This window comes from Scophthalmus maximus, chromosome 13 (genome assembly GCF_022379125.1).
Source record: "Scophthalmus maximus strain ysfricsl-2021 chromosome 13, ASM2237912v1, whole genome shotgun sequence".
Classification (NCBI taxonomy): domain Eukaryota; kingdom Metazoa; phylum Chordata; class Actinopteri; order Pleuronectiformes; family Scophthalmidae; genus Scophthalmus; species Scophthalmus maximus.
This window is the reverse complement of record NC_061527.1, coordinates 5,621,738-5,644,335: the sequence shown is the minus strand read 5'-3', so window position 1 is coordinate 5,644,335 and position 22,598 is coordinate 5,621,738. Positions and strand designations below refer to the sequence as shown.

The window sequence follows — 22,598 nt, the reverse complement described above, 5'->3', positions numbered from 1 at the left end:
TTCTCCCTCTTGTTCATCAGTAGCCGTCCTTTTCCTTCTTCCCTGCGGAGGGCGAACCACTTCTCGTCCTGTAATCGTCAGATATGATTATTTTGCAAATGAATTCAAGTGACAAATGTTACCAGCAGTTATCTTTGGAGATGACCTTCTCTAGTCTGGATCAGCTCCGCGCAGCCTTAGTATAAGCCTCACGACTCTCACCCTCCACACAATAGGACCAGCACATGCCGGGAGAGTTCAGGAGCCTTATAGGCCGAGGGGTGGCAGCAATAACATTAGTGCAAAAACAGTTCAGATTGCCTGACCATTAAAGCACTATTTACCCAGCTTGGTTTACATTTTTATTCTATAGAAGATTCAGAAAAACCCAAACTCAAACAATCCCCTCGACCACACTCCGACTCCTCGGTAATCCGATTCCCGCCCCGATGTTATTCGTGCCCCGGCCCCTCGACACCCGCTGTACGCTAACATATTGGCACCTTCTTACGAGTGATTGATTATCTCTGAAGCACCCCCCCCCCCCCCCAAAAAAAAAGGCGAGGACAGGGGAGTTTGGATGACATATAAAACCCCGTTTTCATGTCAGGTTCACAAAACCTTTAACAATAACAGCTGCCATAATAGGCCGGAGCGCCGGGAGGGAGTCCCGAGCGTTCCAGGGAAAGCGTTGAGGTGCCGCGATAGTTCGCCATAAACCGTGATGCAAGCTGCCAAGATCAGCAACACGTTTTTAAAGCCTTTTTACTTTTTCCTTTTTAGCTAAGAGAGATGGTGCTCGGGGATAAAAACCCCTTGACCACGTCAGTGCCAAAACTGAGAGTTTGAAAAGACACAGAGGGGGATAGGGGATGACATACAATTAGGTGTAACAGCCTTTTTTACAGTATAAATAGTGTCAGTGGAAAGATGTTATTACACGTCTCCGGTTTCACCAGAGCACGCGCGGACGCCGCGCGCGGGGGAACAAAGCATCTATTTCAGCGCGGTGTTGTGACTAGCGGATGTGATAGACGGGAGACGAGGCCCGTCACCGCGTCGGCCCGTCCGTTCAACCCTGGCACCCTTTGGCTGTGAGGTGTTTTTTTTTGCTGTTTTGAAATCAAGCCCTTCCCCGCGAATTCGGACGTGTGTCCCGCTCCCCGACGGACGACCTCGACGGACGACCTCGACGGATCCCGATCCCTTTGTGCCTCGCCCGCCCGTTGCTCGCGCTGCGCTTGCGGATGGCTCGTTTTACAAATTCTTGGAGGAATCTCAGTGGGAGGAAAAGAGGGAAAAACGTAGTGTAAAACATCTCCTTCAGCTCTAATGCGGCAGGATCAAGTGATATGAGAAGAGGAGAAAAGACGTTGAGTGGATGCTAGAATATGAGCTGAGTTTCTGACATTTCCGCAGTTGCCCGAGTCTTGAGGTGAACTTCAATCGCTGTAGTTTACAGCGTGACATTTATGCACGACTCCATGATGCAGTGGACCGGTCTTATTCAATTTACATGACATTATAACTCCTAAAATTCTGTACCAGTGATATGAACTGAGCCAGTACCAGAGGTGAGGCCACTGTATATGTATATTTATATACTGTATATAAAACACATATAGGGATAGTGTCTGTCGCAGGAGCAGGCAGAGACTGTTCCTTACACTCTTGACTGCATGGCTGCGTTCGACTAAGGCTATCCAATTTGTATTTCGCTCTGCTCCAGCGGACAGGCCACTTTCAACTTACCTCGTGACGCCATGAATCACGAATCTACGTTTAATGATGCTTCAGGAGCGGCTCACACTAAGAGTTCCTTAGTGTGGAGGAGAAGCGACTTAAAACAAAAAGTAAACAGGTAGTGAGAAGCGGACGGAGAAGCTATTGGCCCTTCGACGTGTGACGGAAAAATTGGAGAGGAAGCACTGAACAAATTAAAAAGTAAATCATGGACGGGATGAATAAATACTAAATCAATCATTTGTCACTTGCAGATCGTGAAGAAATCTCATAATCTGTGTGCTGACCAACCTGAGCTACATATAGCTACACAACTCTAATTTTAAAATCTTGTGCACATGAATTTCAGCTTACTCGTCGCGAGGAGTATGCAACTGTCCAGCCATAGACGTAGCAAAATGTATAAATTGATGTTAAAGGGAGATTTCTAAAATTGAAAAAAAAAAAAAATAAGATGTCACAGTGATGTCATCATGCTTTGGGGTTGGGCGCCTGGAACTTTTCACGTTTAGTCTTACAAACCGGGGTTCAATTAAGGGTGTTGAGGTGCATTGTGGGAATATTTTGGACCGATATCAGGCAGCGATTGGAACCTAATCAGTGTGCAGAACCTTTCAAACACTTTCTAACGATGTTTTGTATTTTATCCAGGCTGAATTTAACTATATTGTTTTATTTTTCCTTAGTTGGAATTTTTTTTTTAATGAATGGCAGCGTTGCGAAGAATAAAGTAGCCTGAAAAACGATGGAATCCGTTGATAAAAATGGAACTACCAAAACAAATTCAAATTTCAAAATCACAGCAGCAAATCAGCACTATTGCAGAGAAAATGCAGCCCTTTCTAGACACGCTTGAGTAGAATTGCTTCCTGTTTCAGAGTTACATGGGGGTTTTTTTCAGGGTGCTGGAGTTGGACGAGAGCGAGACAGCAGCATCTGTGGAGGAGATTTTCTTTTTTTTCTTTTTGACATCGACGACGGTTCAAGTGAAGTGTGTTTGAGCACGTTTGTACTGTGCAAAGATATGGGAGCATGACGCAGGGTGTCTTTTATTTCAGTCTCTCTTACAGACACACACACACACACACACACACACACACACGGAGCTTCTCTCATCGACAATAATAGTACTGGAACAGCGTGGAAACAGGAGCTCCTTTTTTTAAAAACTGCTTCCATGTCAACGTTACTCTGCACCACTAAATTATCATGCGCACGTCTACGGTTCGCCTTATGTTTCCATTTCCTTCTGCACACAGCCACTTCGCCAACTCAACACACACACACACACAAAACACACACGCAAATGCACACTGTGTCTTTCTTCCATAATGCCATTAAGCTGAGTGTCTAAATACTCCTGGTGCAACACACACACACACACACACACACACACACACCTGACTTCTACCTTCTCCAGCGTCGCTGCACTCTTTTGCCACTGATGGATTTTTTCCCCCCCAAAAATATTTGCGCTGTAACACAAGCTACTCTGTCGTGTGTTTTCCCTTCAAACAAAGCTATTCATCACCTTAATCGCCCTCAATTAACCCCCTACAACCAGATGCTCGCTCCGCACGTCACACCAGCAACGGCCCGCTCAGTCGCCCACGCGGTCACCTCTGCCAAACAGGTGATGAATCACCGCCACAGGGCAAATCTCCGCCACAGGCTAACTCACAGAGGTTTCAGGTGACAAAACATTAGCCGGCGTGGGGGGGGGGGGGGGGGGCAATACGAAATATGTGCCGAAATCTCGGTGAGTGCACTTGGCACTTGGCACACGACCCGGACGGGGGAATGCACGACACAACAAACACACTGGAGTGAAGCGAGTTCACTGTCCGAAACTCTTCAAGGTGATTTGGCACCGATCTTCACCGTCCTCCAAGCGATTTTGAGAACTCAATCAAAGCGAATGCGAATAAAACAAAGCATTAAACTGTGTCAATATACAAAGCGGGCTTGTAATGATCCACAATCCAAAACGGATTTAAATGCGCGCAGGTGCATTGTGGGTAGTTGTGTGACTTGATTTGGCCTGGTTTTGCTTTCTGCATTCACATACACTTTGAGAGAAAGACTTTACATATCACCGAGTGTGAACCATTAGAAAAGACCAAAGTTAACGCTAAGCAACAAACCGCTACATCTGTATTCATTGAGTCAAAACTGTACTCACCAAAAAGTTGAAAATGGAGTTGTGTTGTTGTTGCCTCGTCCCGTCTGTAATATCAGCGGTCAGTACAGGACGTTAATACACTCCCCCTTGTTATAAATGAGGTAACAGGACTGCTTGTTGCTGTAAGTTTAAAAAACTCTCCTCATTTCCCATCACCACAAGCGGACCCTTTGAAAGAGAGACAGGTCAAACCATCTGAAACCTTTTTCTCCCCCTGTCATATGGCAGAGAGACAGCACAGACTGTGCAGTTTCCACAAATACTTTATGTAGAAAACAGTTGCTCACACTTGCATATGCATGAGTATCTTTACATTTATTTCCTTGTTCTAACCTAATTAAATGAACTTAAATTTCAGTTTGACTTAAAGTAAAATCTATTGGGATCTTAGAGCCAGACTTGCCCCGTAAAGGAGCCCAATATTGCTAAAGGAGATTAGCAATGTTATCCGCAGGGTCAGCTTTTATCCCTGTGCTGCCGTTTGCTCATTGGGTTACTCGAACTGGGCCCACTGCCAAATGTTTGATATCCAAGATGGAGGTATGTTCCTTTGAACCCTTCCGTTATAGCCTCGCATGAGCCGGAATCGCAGCCGACGATTGCCAGTCGTGCTTGTCGACAGCGAGGGGGACACGTCCAGATTCAACCGGACACACTTGTAGCCGTCGTTCGGCGAGAGACACTTACATCGCATGAGGGTGCTGTCTGTCCCCGTGGAAAAAAAATGCGCGGCGCCGACGAGCAGACGAGTAGTCGGGTCTTGGCGGGCGGCGGCGGTTATAGCTGAGGGTCAAAAACTCGACCGGGGGGAAATGAGCGTTGAAGCTGGGCTGCGGAGACGGGCGACAAGGGCTCAAACTGACTATCGGAGGCAACTGAGGAACGTTATGTTGGACCATCCAATCGTCAGTCGTTACATCGGCCGCTCGGTGACTTCGGACCACGGACCAAACGTGCCGAGAGCAACTTAGCTGAGCAGCTTCAGCCAAGCTGTGTCACAGCCATGTCCTCCGACGGACATTGACAGTTTTTAATAACAGATGGAGAGAGGGGGGTGGGGGTGGGGGGGGGGGACTTAAAGTAATATCTCCCAACCTGCAGACGGTTTGAGGATAATTTCCCACCTGCTCGCTCGTTCCAAAAAAAATGTTCTGAGACTAGGAAGACGCTTTGAATCCACTTCCACCTGCTGGGCTTCAAACCATCTGTCGTAACAATGCAACTATAAATACTTTACCCAAATCTGTGACTAAATGGAAGAAATCGAAGGGGAAAATAAAGAAGATAAACGTGAGATCTTCAAACGTGAATCTAGTAAAAACCGAGGCACCGGCGCGCTGGGAATTGTTTTTCGTATCGGATGATCCTGTAGGGCAGCGATTTCTGTCATACCCGACATTCACTGCCAATACAGGGAGGAGAGAATCCCATGTGCAGGAAGTCCACAGACGGAAAAGAGACGTCGGCTTTTTAAAGCATGCCTACAGTTAAACAAGCGGGCTGTTTTTTTGTGTTGCATATGCAAAATAAAGTAGGAATACCGAGAGAGAGAGAGAGAGAGAGAGAGATAAAAAAAACAGCTAACATTTTGCAGAATCATCTAATGAAAATTTTTCCGTACCCGACCATCAGAGACAATGTTATGCGCGAGCTGAGCTGATAGCTAAGAAGCCAAAACCTCATTTGGAGGGAGACATTGTGAGGGAGCCTTGTTAAAAGCAAGTTGTTTTCGACCAAAACAAGCTACAAGTAGCGTCACCTTCAAAACCAAAGATGAGCATTTTCAGCCATCATTGTATTTTAAATCCGAAGCCAAGTTTTTATTCTAAGTAATCTGTTAAATAATAATAATAATAATAATAATAAGAAGAAGAAATACACCTTCATCCTTGAGTCCACAACTTCAAACTGATGTACATTACATATTGCACAGTTTTTTCTTTTCTATCTTCATAATAACCAGCATTGTGATTCAAAAAGTCTCGAAACTAATGTTCTTTCTCGTTAGTTTGATTGCGAAATTGGCAAAAAGAAAAGAGTTAACACTGAGAAAAAACTGGAAAAACCATTGAGCGACACAGGGCCATGTGCTTGGGAAAGCCTGCCTTCGTAGCAGACGTGTCGAAACCCCACTTGAGGCTGCGCGTTCCAAAGAAACTACACAAAATGAGCTGTTTCTGCGAGCGACCTTCAGAATCCCGCCTCTGTCCGGCTGCAGACTGATGTAAATTTGAGGTGGCCCAAATTGGCCCCCAATTGCCCGTATGTGCTCACCGCTGTTTTCTAATAATCCATCACACTAATGCGTCGGCCCCTCGAAAGAGGACACATGGTTGAACAGAAAAAAAAGGGCCTCGGCCCTCGCGGATTAGCGGCGTGCCCGCGGACAGTGGCCGCACTGTTACTGGCGAAAAGGAAAAAGCAACAAGAGGGGAAATTAAAAAACAGACAGCGGCGTGAGAAAGGCGGGCAGTGGAAGGATTTAGTCGCGTGTCTCTACATAACCGGTTATTGAGGCCCCCTGACTGTCGTTTATCAATCGTCGTGCGAAGGAGAAGGAGAGGCCCCTTCCTCCCCCCACCCCCTCTGCCAGTTTCCACTCGGAGAAACTGAACGAGCTCTAAATCAGCGCTTTTCTTAGGCGAGTCTCGGGGCATCCGAGCGGGCGAGCGGACGGCGGGAATTAGGTTGCCGTTGGCTCGGCGCGCCAAGTCAGTGACAGACAAATGGGAAAACACAGCGGCGGCGGTGCTGACAAATGGGGCCGCTCTCCTCCACTCACAGGGTGAGAAAGTATTATAGTCTGTGGATGGATGGGTGACAAGACCGGGACTGACGTTAATAAGTCCTGCTGAACTTTCAACGGGGGGGGGGGGGTTCCTGCACCAGGAGACTGGCGCTGCGAATTGAGAATATGTTGCGCGTAAGTGGCGGTTTCAAAGAGTCCGTCCAGCAGAATGTTGTACTCTCTGACGACTTAACGGGATGTGAATATGCCATTTTTACTTTCCGAGGGGCCGACTGGACTTTTTTTTTTGGGGTGTGATCGTATTAATTTAGCACATTCAAATCAGCAAAGGCTCCTCGACGAACCTTGAAAAAAGGCAAGACGCTTAAAATCGGACAAAAAAATTGGAGAAGTGTTTTGGTGAAAAGAGAAAAACTAGCAGAGGCTTTTTCACAGGTGTCAAAGTCCCGTGCAAAAAAAGAAAGAAAGAGAGAGCGTGTGTGTGTGTCTGGGTTCAGTGAAAGCCAATGTGAGAGAAAGATAAAGACAAAGACGCGAGGAGGCAGACGGACGGACGGGGGGGGGAGAAGAGATACTGCAGACAGACAGATAGAAATGAAGAAGAACGGAGACGGCGAGGCTGCAGACTGTCAGACTGCGTCAGACCCGACGCCTCCACCTCTCCTTCTCTTCCTCCGTCTCCGTCATCCCCCGCAATCTGCCCCATCGCTCCCCGACTGCTCTGGGCCACGCCGCCGCTCTGGGCCCCGACGCCGCCCGCGCAAGCTGGCGCGTCACGGTTCAGGTTTTTTTTGGGGGGGGGGAATAAAGTTTTGTGGCAGTAACTTCCAAATCCTCCACGTTGGGGCGGACTTCATTGTTGCACATTTTTTTACTGGAGGAAAAAAAGTTGATTTACTTATCGTGTCAAAAAAGGCAAGAGGCCAGAGGATTTCACAGATGTGTTTATGAAAAAAAGGTTATGATTTTGGTCTGGTGCAAAAGAGACACATGAGATTAGATTATCTCCAGCGTCTGCAGTAGTAGGGGTCGCTCCAATTCAAAGAGATGCATGTTGTTTGTTGCCCGGTGCCTATCTACCCCTTTGCTGTGTTTACATGAGGACCGATGATATCAAGGCCTCTGTCTTTGGACTGTATTTGTCTCCAGGCTCACAGCTCCTGCGCGCGGCGATTTGTTTTAAAAGGCCGACGAGAACGGATATCCGCCGCAGTCGTGGCAAAGTAGCACAAAGCACAAAAAAGGTATGTTTTTCGAAATAAGACAAAAGAGAGAATCTGGTATATTTAAAAAAAAAAAGGGAGAGTGAGTGAGAGAGAGAGAGAGAGAGAGAGAGAGAGAGAGAGAGAGAGAGGGGATGTTTTCTGAGTCTAATGAAGAAAGACGTTTGTCGGAGGGATAACCACGGAGGCCTCCGGCTGTTGCTCACCCGTGATGCGTGAATGTGACCGCGCCTCGAGCACCCAATCCCCCCAAATCACAGAAATTCACGCAGACACACGGACAAATTTACCTCAGCGACTCTCACAATATTTAGCCGCGCCATCGCATGAGACTGTGGGGCAGCTAGACAGTGAGCGTGTGTGTGTGTGTGTGTGTGTGTGTGTGTGTGTGTGTGTGTAAATATTGGTTGTTGAAGTGATGAGGTGTAATGACTATATTTAATGGACCTGCTCCAATTATGACGCGTCATGTTATTTCAGCACCTACTGCCATTTTAGTCCAAACACAACCCACATAAAGAGTGTGAGTGTGTGTGTGTGCGTGTGTGCGGTCAACGTCTTACCTATTGGTCTTACTCGTGTTGTGGGGACATTTTGGGGGCCTTGTCTTCCATATGGAAATGAAAATACACAGCTCATAATTATAAAAAAAAAAGAAAAAAAAAAGGTGTGTCTGTGTTAAGGGAAAGGTCGGGGGTCACGTGAAGATCAGGGTTGGGCAAGTGTAAGTTACTGTTTAAGTGTCAGAGTGAGTGTCCAGGAGCGTTTCAAGGAACTTTGGGGGCCCCAGGCAAAAGAGAGCTGGGGGGCCCTACATGTAACCTGCCCTGTTGTAATGCCCCCAAGGAAGTCTCCAGGAAATGAGTGTGTGAATGTGTGTGTGTGTGTGTGTGTGTGTGTGTGTGTGTGTGTGTGTGTGTGTGTGAGAGCAAATGAATATCTGCATGAACGAGTTCATGCGTGAAGATAAGCATCTTCGGGATAAAAGGTATATTGATGCATATTAGAGATTTATCCTTGTATCCGTGGGACGTGGGACTCTAATTGTGTTTTTGTGTGTGTGTGTGTGTGTGTGTGTGTGTGCGTGTGTGTGTGTGAGAGAGAGAGAGAGAAAGAGATGGGGCCGAGCTCCCCACATCTGTCATTTTGGAGAGCATCAACAGCAGCCAGGAGGGACTGGATGACAATCCATGTGGGACAAATTAGGACACTGCAAATGAATAACAGATAGAGACAACGGCCCCCTCCCGATGAAGGCGCTTTTAGTTGAAATGTGCCAGTGAGCCGAGCTAATAAATAGGTTTTTCTCTTCTTTGTTCTTTCTCTCAATTTCGCTGTGCCTGGGAGTCCTGTTGGGATTCCATAATGAACTTTTCCTTCGTTGTTCCTTCGGGGGAGATTTGCGCCGGACACATTTCTGCCGCGTGAAATCAATGCTGCCTACATAATGACGGCCGCACAATGTGCAGCACACATCACCTGCGACGCGCGTGTTGAATTATGGGCTCTGACTTTTTCGTGGGTGAATTATTCCACCGTGATTCACGTCTCTCGTGGTGCGGCCGCCTGTTGCATGTTGGGTGTTTCCTTCCAACGCAAACACAGACTTCGCTCTGATGGTTTTTAGGGTTGTTTTGGTTCGAAGTGTGAAAACTCCACCGCAGCTTCTTTTTTTTCTTTTTTTACGACACTATATACTATTGCAAATTGGAACCAATGAAGTTGTGGCGTTTGCTGTAACCCACTCAAAAATGGGGACCCACGGAACCCGTTTTATTTCTGTATTCGTAGTCAAAGGTGAACTATCGTTATACCGCCGTTCCACTCACGGTCAAATGATGTTGGGTTTGTAATTTGAGTTGCACAGTTGCCCGGCGAGCAGTTTGCCAACGGGGAGATGTGAATGTTTGTTTGAATATGAATGTGTGTGTGTGTGTGTGTGTGTGTGTGTGTGTGTGTGTGTGTGTGTGTGTGTGTGTGGTCGTTTATATGCATAGGAACTCTACTTAGCAGCGAAAAGTCCTGATGCACTCCAGGGCTTGCCTTTTTGCAAGCGCACACACACTTGAGAACACACACACACACACACACACACACACACACACACACACGGATGCAAAAGGGGATGTGACGAATGTGCCCGTGCTCTGCGGAGAGATTCACACAGAGATGCATTCGCTGAGGACACAAAGCCGAGCAAGCCGTCGCAGAACGGGCTTCAAGCTGTTGCTTGGCAGATAAGGGATTTCAATAAAATGTTTGCATCACAATTAATTTTTTAAAAAACGAGAACCAAACTGTGCCGTTAAGATTTGCTGCTCAGGCCAGCGAGTGATATCAGCTGATTGCTGCGTTGCGGCTTAAACAGGCCTCAGAGCTTTCAGGCGACAAACTGCACAAGTGCTACAGACAACTACAGTTTCAAAAAACAGTGCGTGGGAATCCGCCAGTCTTTTATTTTTTTTTGCCAGTCTTCCGCTGGTGTCAGGAAAAGGTTCAAAATGCAAAAAAAAAGCAGTTTCTCTGAGATGAAGACAAAGAATGTAATGCGCTTGATTCCTGAAATTCAGAACAGCGAGCCGCCCACTCTCACGGCGCACTGTGGCGTACAGTAGCCAAGGAGTTACAGCTCCAGCAGTTAAGGAAAAACAAGCCTTTGTATGACCTTGACTTTCTACTTCCGCGAGAGATGAATCACCGTCGATGTGACGCGTTTACATCAATGACAAGCTGCCGCGGCCTCGTCTCCGTTCGCTCCTTCGGCTCGATCTGTTTTGGAAGAAACATGACGGCAGAGCATTTTGCATCCCATTTGTCCAACGATTGAGTTTATCAAAGAATTAGAGTTCTGAAGTTTCAAATAAGATGTGTATGATGTATATGTATATTTGCAGGCGTGTGCAAATGACAAGAAATGCGCAACAAAGGGTGGGGAACACAACCGGGCGCAGAGAATGGACTATTTATCTGGCGGGCAGGTAAAAACAACAAGGATTTACTGAAGTTGAGGATCTGTGATGTGGCTTTCAGGGAGTTACATCACCTGGCAAAACCCTTTGTTATATTTTACCAGCCCTCCAGCTGCCTCCTCGCTGTGGCTGTTATCCCCTCACCTCACGAGGAGTCAGCTCCAAAAAGAACACCTCCGTGACTCACGCCAGCTACTGCACCTCAACAGCTCTCGCTCTCTCTGCGCGCCACACACACACACACACACACGAACACACACACGAACACACACGCACACACACGCGCACACACACGCGCACACACGCGCGCACACACGCGCACACACACGCGCACACACACGCGCACACACACACACACACACATACACACACACACACTCCCTCTCTGTGTGCACGCTGAGTTAAAGAGGCCAGTTGTGGCAGAACACATACCTGGACAAAGGAGGCCTCTTCAGTGTGTGTGTGTGTGTGTGTGTGTGTGTGTGTGTGTTGGAGCTTTTTGGTTGGTGGCCGTAACCAGATCTCTGTGTTTGTCTGGCGAGGAGTGACGGACGGCAGGACTTCCCTCTGTCCACTGATCCCAGAAGAAGAAAACGACGGAGGACGGGCGAAGACGAGCAACTGCACCTAAAAAATGAAAAAGTATTCATGATATGATGGTACGAATTTCTTTACACAACATAAAAGATCTCTAACTCAGCGTCAGACAGTTTCCATCGGCTTTTAACCAATTTATCTTATAAAATCGAAAAATAGTGAAGGCAGGGTGGGGTGAACACTTAGTGGTATTTTTTAAGGCCAATGCATAACATTAATATACCATTCTATTATCTGCTTATTCTTTGCATGGCTCTTAAGCTTATCCCATCATTTATTTGTCAGTCAAAAGGGGAACTGATGGCCTGATGGTGCTTCTGAAATCCTTGCCAAGGCCCATATGCAAAGTAATGCACCCGTCACCAGAAAAAGATCATGCGAGATCCGGAGATGTTTGCCCCCTCTGCTGCCTCCAAATACTTTTCTGATCAATGAGCTACTCATTTGAGAACAAATCTACGTAAATGTGCGTGAACGTAGAACTCCTGTCTCCTCAAAGCATCCCAATACAAGTGCATATATAGAGAAGTATTACATCGCTGGTAGCTGCTGTTGTGGGAACAAATGTAATCAGTAGAAGATGAACTGCGAAAGACATAATGTGGCTGAGACGAGGCCCGACGCACATGACACGGCCTTCAGTGTCGCTCCGTGTCGCGGTGCGACTCGCATCGGCAGCACATGATTCCCCGACACACATTACCATATTAGATACACGTACATTAACGCCTGCGCCCCCACACTCATGGACACACACACACACACACACGCAGGCACATTTGAACGAGGGAGCTGTACAAGGATGGACTGTCGAGACACCGCCAGGTGAAAAGTGTGATGATGGTTTGTTGGCGGCAGCAGCTGCTGGCCGAGGACCAGCACTCCGTGTAAAGCCATGTAAGCCCTCCAGGTGTGTGTATATAGTGAGTGCGTGTGTGAGTGTATGTGTGTGTGTGTGTGTGAAGCTATATATTGTATATGTTCCCCCCTTTTTGGTCCTGTGGAAAGTGCCAGTCAGCAGTTCACCCGCCGTGGGAGAACACAGGGGAACACTTATCCATCAGAGGCCTCCGCCTCTCACTACTCTCACGCACGCACGCACGCACGCACGCACGCACGCACGCACGCACGCACGCACGCACGCACGCACGCACGCACGCACGCACGCACGCACGCACGCACGCACGCACGCACGCACGCACGCACGCACGCACGCACGCACACACACACACACACACACACACACACACACACACACACACACACACACACACACACACACACACACACACACACACACACACACACACACACACACACACACACACACACACACACACACACACACACACACACACACACCGTCCTGCGCGATGTTTGCCTCACGTTACGCAACACAACTACACAGCAAACGTCGGCAAAACTCCTTTTTTTTTTCTTCCTTCTTTCTCTCCTATAAAGTGAGTGTTCTGAAGGGCCTGGACGTAGATGAAAGATTGTTCTCTCTTTGCAGTCGTGAGCCAGCATCCCCCCCCCTGAAAAAGCCAGGAGTCAAGTGGAAAGGGCTCCGCGTCGGTCGGACGGGGGCGTGTGAAGGTGATAGAAGAGGAGCAATGGCCGACGAGCGGAGCTCCCGATCAATCGTCCGATCGATCTCCAAACTCTCGGGGCCCCGAACGGGCCTAGACAGCATTTCAGAAAACAAAGCTACGAGCAAGGAAAAAAAGCAGAATAACAATTTCTGGCAAACAACCATGCACGGTAACAATTTAATAAATCAACGTAAGCCCTCAAAAAAAAACTCAACAAAATATTAGCTAGACAAAGCCTCTGGTCCATTTCATTTCAGAAGTCGAAGAACTCGCTCCACAAGTACCAAACTAGTTCCTGGACTGTGTCCAATCCATCAGGAAAAAACGAAAGTTCTTGGGACATGTGTCACCATTACCGACGCAGCTTCACCCTGACAAAACAAAAACACTTGACAAATACATCCATTAAACTCTTATTTCAAGCACTCGCGCTGACCACTGAGAGGAAAAAAGAAAAAAATTGGGCTCCTGTTTTCTGAACGTCCGTAGATTTCTTTAGTGATGGACAAGCTCCATTTGGATGAGCTGCTGACCTGCATTGTGAACGGGGCTGCAAACAGTAAACTGTAGCTCTAATGAGCTATCTGTCCGCGAGTCCATTTGGATTTAATAAGCTCATCAATCTCTATCTGCTGTCCGCCCCCCAGCCCCAGGTAAAGCCAGATCAAAACGTGGCTCCCATCCTTCACTCTGCAGCCAGACGCTGCCATAGAGAAACGGTTTCGGAGAAGAAACTGTTCACTCCTGTCTGTCCCTCGTTCGGCCTCGGGGCTTCTGAGTCGGAGCGGTTGAGAGTGTGCAGGCGACGATGGACACGGAGCGAGGATGAGCAGTGGGGACACGGGAGGACTTGCGTCAGAGTCGCGGCGAGCCTTTAGTGGCTGACGTAAGCGCTGGAAGAAAAAAGGAGAGGAGAAACGGAGGGTGACGACGCCGCACCTCGCCGTCTGTCAGCCTGACGCCTGAGCGGCCATCTTCTCAGCGAGCGGCGATCAGTCAAACCACGTCCGACAGCGCCTGTCAGTCGTGTGCCTCAGCATGAGCCATTAGAAAATGTCTCCTGCACCAGCCAACATTTGTGCAAGTAAAGCCGATGTCACAAACACCGAAGCGCCAGTGAGTCGAGCATCTGAGAAGGTTTCTCACCTGCGCTGCTTCACTTTGAACCCCTCATTTGACGCGTCTGCGTCGAACCTCTGACAAGCTACGATCTCTTGAATTGGCAAGTAACGGTAAAGGGCTCTTTAACATTTAGCACTAAAGCAAAGAGAACCAGGCCTTGAATGGAAAAAATATGTTCCCTGGCTCATACAAACTCGAAACTTCGAAAAAATATTGAAAAGAAAAGTTTTGACTGATAGTGCAGGTGATTTTATGATGCGGACCCCATGTGTTCTCCCGGTTCCAGCGACACAGAACTCTGCTGGCCGGTCAAAAAGGTCCGTGTGAAAAGTATCATTTGAAAATATTCAAAAGAAATTCGCCCTTTAGAAATTCAAAGTGAGAGAGAACATTCTACCGAGCATCTTTACGTCGAGCTAAAGGCAAAAAAGAGTTTCAGACATAAAAAGGTCTCCTTGCTTCACTCTATTAGTAAGCATTAATTTGACACTCAGACAATATTTTAATTACAAGCATTTGCTTACTGTAAAAAAGAAAAGAAAAAATGCAGACCAAAAATAAACTGGACGATGTCATACTGGGTTAAATATTCGCGCTAGAATCAAACACAGACGTTGCACTCGAGTGAAATACCTTCAGGATCCAGCCTCTCGTGTGTCGAGGCTCCGCTGGTTCCTACGGCAAACACGGGGCCGCGGCAGCAACCCGACACCTCTTTTGTTGCCCGGGGGCGGGGGGGGGGGGGTAAAGTGGCGGCCATTGACAGATTTGACATTTAGCTGGACTGTCGACAGGAGCAGCGCGAGGGAGCAGAAGTCTAAGTTCTCCCAACCCTCGCAGATGATTCTCTTCCGAGCGCGGCTGCAAGTCAAACCGCTCAGGAAGAAGAAGAAGAAGAAGAAAATGTTTTCAGAACTTGGCCAGAACTTTTTTTCTTTGAAGGAGATGACGAGGAACCTTTTCATTTTTTGCAATGTGCATCACCGACATCTGATATTTCTGTTGCATTTCAAACCTTCCTTCCTCCCACTCACTGTAATCTCACTGCGACTGAATAACGATGCTCCAGCGCTTGTGCGAGTCGCGACCTCTTGCGTGACCTTGGCCATCGTCATTTCTCATTGTACATGTGCTGATACACACTCGGTGACGGACAACTCACACCCTTGAACCCATTTCAAGTTCCCCCCTTATAGAAGGCCTGACGTATTCATCGTCCCTGCACGTCACGGTTGGCTTGGCGACTTTCACTAAGTGCACGTTGGGCGCGGCTAAGTGTCCGTCTTCACTTTTGGGCTTCTCAAATCACTGCGCGGGGAAAGTCTCTTATCTCGGAGAAGTCCAGAGTCGATTGTTTTTTCTTCCGATTGACGACAGGATGAATCACGCGGCGGACTGCGGACGGATGTGACCGCGTCTGATGGCCAACGCGCCACGACACTCATTGAACACGGGCGTGAGCCACGTTAAAAGAATTTCAACAGCAATGGAAGAGTAAAGTGTTGTTTGAGAATCACATGGCCACGCCGCGGTGACGATATCTTCATCGGGTCTTGTTCCGCTGTCTTGAGCTCCTTTCACTCGAGGGGGGGGGGGGCAATGAATGGACTGCCAACGGCGTGACAAAGCCAGATCTCTTTCCCAAACAAAGTGGCCACTTTGGCCAGGAATTTGACATGAGCGATAACCCCGCCGCTCTCCCCCGACATTCTCCCTATTCAAGAGACGTGAGCCGTGGACTCCCGGGTTTCGGTGTTGCTAGCCCCGCAGCCGCGGAGGGTTAATGATGCAAACCAGTGAGGGCGGTGAGCACCGCCGAGGAGGAGGGGGGGGGGGCCACACGCTGGTCTGAAGGCAACGCGCCTAAAGCAGACTAACTAAACAGCTCAACTTTGTAGAAACGAAGCCGAAACGAGGCCTCACCACGGCCCTGGCACCTCGCTGGCAGTCTACCCGAGCCGTGGAAACACCAGACACGGGCCGAAGAGAGGTTTTACATTAGTAGATGCTTGCCGACAGGCGGGCGGCCAGACAAATATCCGAGACGTCGGGAAAAGAAACGTAAAGGCCTTCCTTCAGTCGAGTTGAGAAATGCTTTCGATTCCAAACATTACCTCGGTACTTTAAGTCCAAAGTCTGCGTGAACGGAGCCCGTCAGCCAAATTTACAGTGTGGATTCAATATTTGGCAAGACTTTGAGGACCTTTAATGGGGATTTTTACTGCCAACTGTGGAGCCTACCGGCAGTTTCTTTTTTTTTATCACCAAGATGGAGGATCTGGTCCTCATTGTCATTGTCTGCTTCCCTGTATCGCATCCCTTGAAATGCCTGTCAAGGAATTAGATTCACGGCTCGTCTCGGGCTACATTTACTGATGTTCTCCAAGCGGATGTTATGGAAAGAGGAGGGGGGGGCCACAATCAACGTCAGACTGCGGTCGACTGTTTTAATTTAACAATGGTAATGAAAATTAGCACATTAAAAAAACATGCAGTGGAGTAACCGAGCTTATCGCTTTGATAGTTAATTGTCTTATCGGCTCCTCTAACCACCATCATCTAATTCCCACACCTCGGCTGTGATATGATAATGACAATGATAATAATTAATTAGGATGGATCATATTTGTTGGAAACCCTCATCGGAAGCGCTCGTGCACAAAACTTCGCGGTGAACTCATTGCACTCCCGTCGGTTCTCCGCAACACGCACAGTGGATCAGATAAGCGTCTATCGAGAAACTCAAAGGACAGACAGAGGCGCCTCCATTTATAATTGTAAAATTGTGTAAAAAATTGTGCTGCCTCTTGTTTTGATCAAGCCTCGGCGAGCTGTCTGGCCTCGGCGCTGCACAGACAAACAGTGAGATCCTTTTAAGATCCTTGAAATTGTTTTTTTCACTTTCCTGAGGCGAGTCTTTTTCTCCTGATATGAATTCATTTGGATAGAATTCGCCCCAAACAAATGAAGAGAATGGACGTGCCTGCAAGCTCATTGTGAACTCATATTTGAAATTAGTCTTCCGCCGCTCATGATATTAAGCCGCACGACTTATCCATCTGTCCATTGTTCATAACACGGTGCTGGGGGAACAAAATTGTTCCGGCTTACAACAGAAGTGAAGTGCATATTGCTTTGAGATGACGGCATCTTTTGGAGTGTGAGACAGACACAGACTAACAGGTAAATGGTCCACAATGCAGACGGACACGGTAAATATGGTGAAGGGCAGTTTCGCGTTAACCAGCGGCGCGCTGTCGTGAGAGAAAAACAAATCAGAAAGGGGGGGAAACGACGGGACAACCTGTAATCAGACGGGCAGAAGGATGTAGCGGCGACGTGCAGTGAGGCAGAGAGATTGTTATAACAGCAAAAGCACGAGGCCAAATGGTTGAAATGCTACAGCCGCTTGGCAATGTGGACAATTTGGCATGTTGGTATACTGAACTCTTCACGCTGGGAGGTCGATGAAAGAATTAGGGACGACGGAGCGCTTGCGTTATTGCGTGATGGCTCAGGGAAACAGGAGCACGGTCAATTCATCGCCCCCCCCCCCGTCTCACCTCGTGCTTCTGTTCCCTGGAGATTGCTCATGTTTCCGTTCCCTAGTCATTTTTTTTTTAGTTCGGATTTTCCGTTTGCCTGTCTGCCCGCCAACCATCGGGAGCGTAAGCCTTTTCACGTTCAACGTTTTTCATTGCACTCACCGGCCTTCTTTTTTTTTCATACAATTGAAAGACAGAGATTTCTGGATTTAGGACTGTTTGATTGGGAGTATGGATCGGTCACGGCTTTCTAAATAATACGGAACGACATAGCTCTTTCTGGGAAATGTTTACCTTACGATGCACATGTAAATTGAAGTCAATGCACTTTTTCCCAGAGTTTTTTGCTAATGCTCGAGCGTTCCCTGAGCGCGTGTGTGCGTGCAGCCCTGCATGTGCTGCGGACTCTGACTGGCGTTGCCCTCGCTGGAGGGGGAAAACACACAGCCAGGCGATAAGGGAGTGATTGGGGTCGGAACGCAATTTCCTCAGCAAATCAATGCGGCGGGCGGGTGTCACCGCGCACAAACAAATCTCTGGCGGTCAAAATCATTCATGTCACGTCTCATTCGTCCCTGCACACACAAACACAATATGCACACACAAACCCGGGGGCGCCCTGTCGTGTCGCCACTTACACCGAGCTTACATTGAATTAATCACCTGCTCGTGCTGGCAGGCGACGCCGAGCCCCCAAACCCCCCCCCCCCCCCATCAACCTGACACACTCTCTCCAGGCCGCCGCCGCTAATGAAGACAAGCTACTGCGCTCGAGAGGCGAATACGAGGGAAATTTTTGATTATGAGCCCGTTACATCCGGGCACAGGACGAGCGTTGTGGGACACTCCCGAGCCCCTGTACGCCACGGTCGTTGCCTGGTTATTGCGTTGGCCTTAATTTGTTCCTCCATCCCGAGGACGCCGCGGGACATTTGGAGCAGTTTCAGGGACACAGTTGGACAGGTTGTTGCGGGGTTTTTTTTTAATTAGAATCCTGTGGCTGTGTGGTTGGCAAAGTTCAAGCTCGCCAATGCGCTTATTTAGTAAGTAACATCAAAATCACAAGACTTCTCAAATCTTCAACTTTAATCTACGGTGAAGCAATTCAGAGAGAAAAGAGCGGTTCGTCTTATCTCCCGCCCCTATAGGTGGAAGAAGACCCACCTCTACTCTGCCTCTGATTGGATTAGGTTCAGGCATGAAGAGTTATGATTGGTTAGGGCCAGGGAACAATATTTATTGCGCCACGGAAGAAAACCTGTTGATATCCAGTAGAGCTGCAACAGTTAATCGATTAATCGATTAGAAATCGATTACTACATTAAACGCCAACTATTTCGATAATCGATTTTTTGGAGAAAAAAAAATCAAAGTTCTCTGATTTCAGCTTCTTAAATGTGAATATTTTCTGGTTTCTTTGCTCTTCTGTGACAGTAAACTGAATATCTTTGGTGTGTGTGTACAAAAAAAAACATCATCTTGGGGTTTTGGGAAACACGATCGACAGTTTTCACCATTGTATGACATTTTATGGACCAAACAACTAATTGATTAAATAATCGACAAATTAATCGATTATGAAAATAATCGTTGCTTGTAGTCGCAGCTCTTTCCACCTGAGGATGTTGGCTTTTCTTTTGGACATGCATCTTCACTCCAGCCTTGCTATTGTTGGTTTGTGTACAACAGACTTGCAAGAAGCTGATTTGTCCTAAAAACCCAATTGAACCCAAAGAATGCTCCTAACACCCAAATAATATCACTCGATATCCCACATGTCATAGATTGGAAAACGCTACACTCAGAATAAGGCTAAATTTGGATCATCCATCTATTACATGAGCCACAGTCGGAATGATCGGGGAATATTAGTCTGCGCGCGTAAACGCAGGCCACTGTCGGTGTTGGAGGAGCCGACATCGTGGTCTAGCCGTCTGCAGTGAGGTCTGCCCACAATCTATGCCGCGGAAATCTCTGCTGTGCTCTGTCCCACCTGAGAAAGTCTCCTTCGGGAGACAAAACATGGAGATTGCAGACAAGAGCAGCGGTGACACAGAAGCTGCCATCTGATGGGAGGACGGCGTTCCCACGGGCACAATGTCTCCAGACTCCCGTCAAACTATCAAAAACAAAATGGAAAAGCACAAATGTGTATGTGTGTGTTTATTGCATGTGCCAGAAAAAAAGGGTCTGCTATCACCTGTTGTTCCCCATGCAAAGTGAATAGATAGGAAAGTCACACAACCCAGGTGTGTGTGTGTGTGTGTGTGTGTGTGTGTGTGTGTGTGTGTGTGTGTGTGTGTGTGTGTGTGTGTGTGTGTGTTTGTGTGTGTGTGTGTGTGTGTGTGTGTGTGTGTGTTTAAAGGTGCCCTACTTCTCCAAACATGACTTGTTTGAAGGAGGGGGGGAATAAAAATCCATAATCAGATAAGTAAACACCCACAGTCCTCACTACTGGGGACGGACACACACACACACACACACACACACACACACACACACACACACACACACACACACACACACACACACACACACACACACATACACACACATACACACATACACACATACACACACACACACAGACACACACACACAGACACACACACACAGACACACACACACACATACACACACACACACAGACACACAGACACCCACAAATCAGATAAAAAAAAAGCTGAGATAAATTATTATCGCAGTACGTGAGCAGACAAAGGGCTGCGATGGGTGGGATCCCCTCTGCCGTTAGATTAGTGTTCTGGTTGACTGGCGGCCACAGACAGAGCAGACACGGGGGTCCAGAGCCAAAACCACGAAAACCGCTTTCTCACGGTCTTCGCTGCCGATCACTTCACACTTTAGTGCGCCTCCTTCGACAAATTCCCCCCAAAAAACTCTCTTCGGTTGAGAAACTTAAGCTTTGAATCATGATCTCATTCGTGTGTGAAAACCAACACTTTGTCACTTGGTTCAGATTGATATTATTTTCATAGTTTTTATAATAGAGAGGGTCTTGTTCAGCTTTCAACTCTGATTTTTACAACAGAGGAACATGCTACATAGGCGATTTTGAACCGCGACAGTGATTTTTTTTCCCAATAAATCAGTGTACAATGTGATTGTACACTGATTTGCTTTTTAACACATTTGGCAGAAAACACACTTCCTAGCTGGATTATGTTCAGTTGGATTAAAAGAAATCAGAGAAAAGTGGATCATGGGCACGCAAAGCACCAGGACCGGGATTTACATCCTGAAGTCCAGCGTGAAGATGTGGTTGCACAAAAAATCACTTTGGAAAAGGTTTCAGAAAAGATCATAGATCCTACTGTAGTCAATAAGTAGGACAATATATAAGGACAATATAAGAAATATGTTTTTTTGCAACTTCAATTTAAAGAATATATCACATGTATATTATAACGTTTATTGACATTACTTTAAACAGATATTTACTGTAGTAAAATGAATAGGAGGCAATGTTGTTAGTGGTAACTGTAGAATCTAATCATACCTTAATCATGAATCTTAGTTACGTTTGTAGTGGTCATATTGGAATGAAGTGGCATATTTTGTATACTTTTACCATGGGGCGATTCACAGAGAAGACATGATGGATCCGCAGATGTGCCATGAATAATTTCGCAGCCGTCGGTCGTTCTTATCTTAATTCCGAAGGTCACCGTGCTCGTGCTAGTCGTTCGCTTGTCACTGGTGGCACTGAGGACGACTCTTCCTGGCTGCATTTGTGCAACAGAAAAATCAATTTACATTTCTATTAAGTGGTGCTTGATTGCAAAAAAAGAAAGAGAAGAAAAGAAGGTACAGCTTCCTTTGAGTACACGGCAATCACAGACACACTCACATCTGAGGGTCAGCGGCGACCAGAATGACAACTACAGAGGCGGTTTCATCATCGGTGGCTTTCATTAGCCATCATGCACATGTTAGAGCGGATTAGACGGAGTGGGGGGAGGGGGGGGGGGGCGTGTGCACCTCGTTTAATGTTCGAGCAATGGCGGAGAAAATGGCTGAATAATACATGACACGGTCTTCAATTAGCGGGCGACGTGAGGCGCCGGGTAATTAAAAACAGTGGCCTTGTTGGGAAAGGTCAGAGGCGGGTGCCGGGGAACGGAGGCAGAGGTTGGAAGGAAGGAAGGAAGGAAGGAAGGAAGGAAGGAAGGAAGGCGATCTGAGCGGAGAGGAAAACAGAGAAACGTCTCACTCAATCACATTTCTTAGCATCTCTGCGTGGAAATATTCCGTGGATCGTTTTGTGTCTGAAATCTCTCCCCATGTACAATGTAGTGCATTCTGTTGGGTGTAGAAATCATGTTGGGTTTTTTTTATACATAGTGCCATCGAAACCATGGCATGCTCAATAGCATTGGAAGGGCTTTTGATAACAATCCATTGTTCAGATGCCAGAATAAGAGCCGTCACTCACGAGGCCAACATCTAAAGGCAAAGTCTGACCGATGAAAGATATGAAGAAAAAAAAAATACAACATACAAAACAAGAAAAAAAGAAAAAGTAGAGCCAGAGATAAGATATTGGTGACGTAGACACATTAGCGCAAAAAGAGAGAGGATTCCCTTAAATAATGGACAAATGAATCGATTATGAAATAATCGTTGCTTGTAGTCGCAGCCCTAATATCCAGGTCTTTCATAATGTATACAAAACAGGTGTGTTTCTCTTTCCACCTGAGGATGTTGGCTTTTCTTTTGGACATGCATCTTCACTCCAGCCTTGCAAGATCGTGCGTTCACGCAGATCGTCTACGTGCACATGCTTTTCTTCCAACCAACACTCGGGGGATGTTGCGGATTCGGTCCCTTTGTTAACGCGCATTACTGCGCCTACGAGCGGCCTGAGAACACCTCC

The 22,598-nt window shown here is 47.3% G+C and overlaps 1 long non-coding RNA gene across 2 annotated transcripts; it reads right to left on the bottom strand.

Annotated features, from left to right (window-relative positions):
• LOC118318417 lies at positions 1-21,439 on the bottom strand. Of its 2 annotated transcripts, none has more exons than XR_004795715.2 (4): positions 21,294-21,439; positions 19,695-19,820; positions 11,278-11,472; positions 1-68 (listed from the first exon to the last, which is right to left on the bottom strand). It is a non-coding gene; the product is annotated as an uncharacterized LOC118318417 (long non-coding RNA). The 2 variants fall into 2 exon arrangements; XR_004795716.2 differs by lacking the exon at positions 1-68 and adding an exon at positions 10,313-10,645.
• Between the last annotated feature and the right edge of the window lie 1,159 nt (positions 21,440-22,598).